The sequence below is a fragment of the Montipora foliosa genome, chromosome 12 (genome assembly GCF_036669935.1).
Source record: "Montipora foliosa isolate CH-2021 chromosome 12, ASM3666993v2, whole genome shotgun sequence".
In the NCBI taxonomy this organism is placed as follows: Eukaryota; Metazoa; Cnidaria; class Anthozoa; order Scleractinia; family Acroporidae; genus Montipora; species Montipora foliosa.
The window spans coordinates 26,302,775-26,307,774 of record NC_090880.1 but is presented as its reverse complement, the minus strand read 5'-3'; the positions used below and the strand labels follow the sequence as shown (position 1 = coordinate 26,307,774).

The 5,000-nt window shown below is 37.9% G+C and overlaps 1 long non-coding RNA gene across 1 annotated transcript; it reads left to right on the top strand.

The window, feature by feature from the left end:
* Positions 1-337: 337 nt before the first annotated feature.
* On the top strand, positions 338-4,334 carry LOC137978642 (uncharacterized). The gene is made up of 3 exons (XR_011118202.1): positions 338-463; positions 1,882-1,998; positions 2,923-4,334. It is a non-coding gene; the product is annotated as an uncharacterized lncRNA (long non-coding RNA).
* The last annotated feature ends 666 nt before the right edge of the window (positions 4,335-5,000 follow it).

Genomic DNA, 5,000 nt, shown 5'->3' with positions numbered 1-5,000 from the left:
CAGTGACGCTATCCACCCATCCAATGTTTGTGGGGGCTGTGTAAGGTTTTTATATCGCCTGAGGAAATCATCTTCCGTTCCCCTCGTCAAAATACCATTTACTTGGGAGCCCCACAATGACAGCAATTGCAGCATATGCAACAGAGGAACGCAAAGGAAGACCTACTAAGAAGAGAAAGGGTTTGGTTTCTGGATATTTGATGACGTCACCAATATGGGTGTCGTAGTGGGACCTCGAGGAAACTCATTCACTACTCATGTTTGACCCCCACCGACTTTGTTGCGTAACCATATCCCATGAAACCTTGCAAAATTGCATACGACAAACAAATACATACAAAAAGCAAAGAATTGATGGCGATCGAGGTGATGAGACAGAGAAATTCAGATGAAAAGTCGGGTGAAGGTGATTGTTGCGAAGGTCTCGATTGAGGAATAACCTCTCTTTCGTTGAAGTTTTCAGGTATGTAACATTTTTTTTAATTCCTAAAAATCAAAAACTAGAATAAATTTGCTTCCAATTGTCAGAATTCCAGTCGAGTGCACGAGGTTTTTGCTCGAGTGCACGGAAGTTGAAAGTCTGTTAGTGTGGAAACTACTAGGCTGATTCCCTTCCTTCAGATCTATCGGAGTGTCGTGTAAACCGTAGATTTTAACCATACGTTGTGGCCGGGCATTTCAAAGTTAAAGTCCAATTATTTATCGCACCTTAAAGCTTATATTATGTTGCTGTGCATTTCAGGTTACTTGGTTTTCTCCTCTCCTAAAATCCCAACGTTTTAAAATGCCAATTTGGTCTGATTTAGAAGACCTGCATGAAACCATCTGTGAGTGGCGTGGATTCCTCTTTGAATATCTCATTTGTTTTATCAAAGTGTCTAGATACCCGGCAACCGGGAAGTGCTTTCAAAAAACTAGATACCCGGCAGTCAGAAATTTTGACCAATTTTCTCCAAATAGCTCGCTTAATTCCTCTAAGAACATAAGATATTTGTTTAGAAATCTCAAGCGATTATAAATAATAGGTGGGTTCATACTAGCGGACTAAGGATACCTTAAGTGCACTTGAGCCCTACTTCAGATGTGAACGGCTTTAATTTCAGCTCAAGTAGCCTGCTTTGTGGCCATGGTAACTTACTGCCGTCAAAGAAGCCAAAGTACACTCTCAAGTCCGAGTTCAGACCATCCTTACGAGCTTACTTATCTACTATCAAAACACATTCCGGAAACGGACGTCAATCAAGCATGTTTGATTGACAACACGATTACCTTGAAAGCATACTTTGAATTCTAATATGAACGCTCATCACGGTAAGTAAACATGGACGATCTTAAGTATACTTGAGTTCGGGTATACTTAAGGTGTACGTATTCCGCTGGTATGAACCCACCTAAAAAAAAAAAAACCTTGGGTTAAAAGCAGAAGCGACTGTTGAGCTTGGGCATAGAGTGAAATCTCAATGTTCTTGACACTTAAAAAATATTCAAGTTCTGACACACTAACTTAACTCCCGATGAATATCCACAGAAATTACCAACGAAATTCTAAATAAAGGTTTCGTAATGTTGTGGACAAATTCTCCGCGCTTGCATTAAAGCATATTATTTAGAATCTTGACTCACGGGTACGGTTTTCAAAATACTAGATGCTCGACAGTCGGAAATTCACGTCCAATTTACACGAAATCGCTTCTGCTTTTAACCCAAGGCAATATTTATAATCGCTTGAGATTTCTAAACAAATATCTTATGTTCTTAGAGGAATTAAGCGAGCTATTTGGAGGAAATTGGTCAAAATTTCTGACTGCCGGGTATCTAGTTTTTTGAAAGCACTTCCCGGCTGCCGGGTATCTAGACACGTTTTGTTTTATTCGTGTTTAGGTGCGAAATTGGCTTTTCTCCTTGCTTGGATTGCACAATCCCAAGGATGCTATGAAGCAGTAGATTCAAGAAGAAAGCATGATTTGCATGGCGAATTAAGTTACGAAAAGAGAAGAAGTAAGTAGCACACAGCATTAGTATATATAGTTTACATCATAGGAAGTGCGGCGTACGGGGTTTTATGCACGAGTTGTTTGTGTCAAAAACCCGAACGAGAGAGGAACGAGCGAGTGAGGGTTTTTCACACAAACAACGAGTAAATAAAACCCCGTACAAAGCACTTTCTATGTCGTAAACTGTTTATTACACATAACATGAGAATTTTCATTAAAATAGTTTTCTGAACGCGAATTAGAAACAAAAACTCACTAACAATAGAACCAAATGCAAATTTAATTTAATTCAATAACAAAGTACGATTTGCACGATTTGCACGAGATGCACGAGTGATTGGCATGGAAATGCCTTTACGCTATCGTTGATTGGTTATACTTCCACATGTGAAATAGCTGTACGCCAGTCTGATTGGCTGTGTAGGCCTAATAAAGCGTATAGATTTGTACAAATGAGCTTTATGGAATAAAATTCTCATGTTATGTGTAATAAAAAGCTATTCAGCTCGAGTATGTAAGAAATGGATCAGGAAATCTACTTGACACTTTAACCATGTACGTTCTATTTTATTGGAATATTACGTGTAAAATATTTAGCTCTACCAAAAGCCATCTTGTGGGTTTTAACTTGGGGATGAACTTTAATGATAGAACTGTCTGGACCTGCATTCAGTACAAAATGTGGACCCCAAAACTGGAGCCCCTTCTGGACCCCTTCTGGACCACCCCTACCCATCCCCTTTATGATTCAAGCAAATGTGTGAGCAAAAAAAAAAAAAGGTACAATGAGTTGACGATCTCACAAGCTGCAACACACTGTATCAGGTAAATATATTTTCCTTATAATATATTGATGGGGAGGGTAAGGGTAGTGGTCTCAATGCAATAGTCAGACTAATACGTATATTTCACTGGTTTTCCTTCAAAGGTATTTGCAAGGAGGGTTGTCAGATGCCCTAAAATCCTTAGATCGCCCTGAACAGGACAGTGATTTGAAAAATTATGAAGAAATTCTGAAAAGTAACAGAAGAAACCTGCTTCAAACACACTTCATTGATGGCAAAAAAGAGCTGATACCCAGTTGCAAGTGCTATATGTAACCACAGACGACAGAGCTTTGGCAGAAGACATAAGAAATGCAACCAAAGATGAAATATTCAGAAAAATAGCTGAAAAGGAGACAAGAAGCCTGAGTGTCAAGCAGATTTGGGGTTCTCAAATCACAGCCTAGCAAAGTGAAGAAGGAAACGCTTGTCTTGTTTTACAATGCTATTGTGAAAGAGCTGCAAAACCAAGATACACAGGAAGAGGTGTGTATCCTTGACATGCTTGAGGAAGACAGAGAAGCTGATTGCAGCATGAAATGATATATTTTTGTGTCAGTCATTCTTAGTTGACAGTCATTGTACCTTATGAATCACTGGGTAGGATTGTTTGTGCAATAAATTCCAAAAAAAGGCAGACAGGGAATGTAAAAGTTCCAGTTGGAGTTAGATTTCAAGTTAAGTATCATCACCAATTTCAGTAATTTAGGCCCAAGCTCTATATTTACATGTAGCCTGGTCACTGATTTTACAGTGGTATGTCAACAAACCAGTGATTTGAATAATAAGGATTTGGTAAGATTGTTACTTTTCACATAAATGTAGGCGACTCAAAATCAAACTGGCCAAGTAATGTGAAAGTTTTGAGTATTTAACAGTTTTAAATCAGAAACTTGGCCAGCCGTCCATTTTAGGAAACCCAATATTTATGAGAGTATACATGAGACATGAGACACAAAACATTTTAAGGGTTGGTTTCGTGTAGAAAAGGAGGAAACTAAGAACAAAATTGTACATGTAAATTGTACCCAATCTCATACAAGCAATTCCAATTTGAATGTCTCTTGTAGGGAACTTTTGTAACAAGGCTGTTGAAGAAATGGGAGGAAAAAATCTTGTGTGACTGGTGTAACTGTAATTAGGTGATGTCTTTCATGAATATGTTAGACTGAACATTGCCAGCCTCTGACTTTGTATTTTGTGAAAAAAACCAGAGTATGGAAAATTAACTATAGATTATTAAAACAATACTTGTCACACTGGTCACGCAAGGATATTTTTCTCTCTACAGTCCTGTTGTGTATGTTCACTAACTATCTAGAGGTGAACAGATGAATAATAATTCATTTTTTCTTTCCTTTTATTATCATAGTGTACAAACAGTAAAATGACTGTATTTCATTCATGTTTTAAATATACCAGGTGTAATTTTTTGTCAAGAATTATGGAAACCACAAAAAATTACTAAGTAGGCTCAGATGTAAATAAAAATTGTAATAAATGTAAAAAATGTGTACCAAAGACATTTTATGTGCTCTGTATTATTATTAATTTAAGCAATAAGGTATTTCTAATATGATATAATTATTCTGAAATATTTAAGTTGATTGTTTATACTGACTTAATTGTTAAAAACAGGAACCTTTTTTTAAGTGGTAAACAATGCATGTGGCATGAATCGCAGGGGCGTAACCAGGGGCACGGGTTGGAGAGTAAATTGCAATCCCTTTGGTAATTTATCAAGAAAGAAAAAGGCTATAGTTGAAAGTACAAAATACCTTTCTTGGGCTCATGACCCTAGACCACCTTATTACACCCTGATGGGACTTGCAATGTTCAATTCCATCACCCTTCCCCATAATGTCTAGGTTATTAATGAATACTATTTAGTAGTATTTAAGAATCTTGCGACTGGAGGCACAAACAACTCTGGCAACTGATATTAATGTATAGAATAGTTTTTCAATTAACAGTTTATGACAGGTTTCGTCATCGGGGACGAGGGTGATTTGGCTTTGTACCCCTTTTTGGGGGCACATCACTTCTCTCCCACCCTGCAAGCAGGGCCTTTCTTTTGCTTGCTCGATTTTGGCGTTCTCGAGAAAGGCTCTGCAGGAATCGAGTAAGATCTTTATTGAATATGCGCTGCATGTTGCCAGGATACAGTCTCGAACCCAAGCCT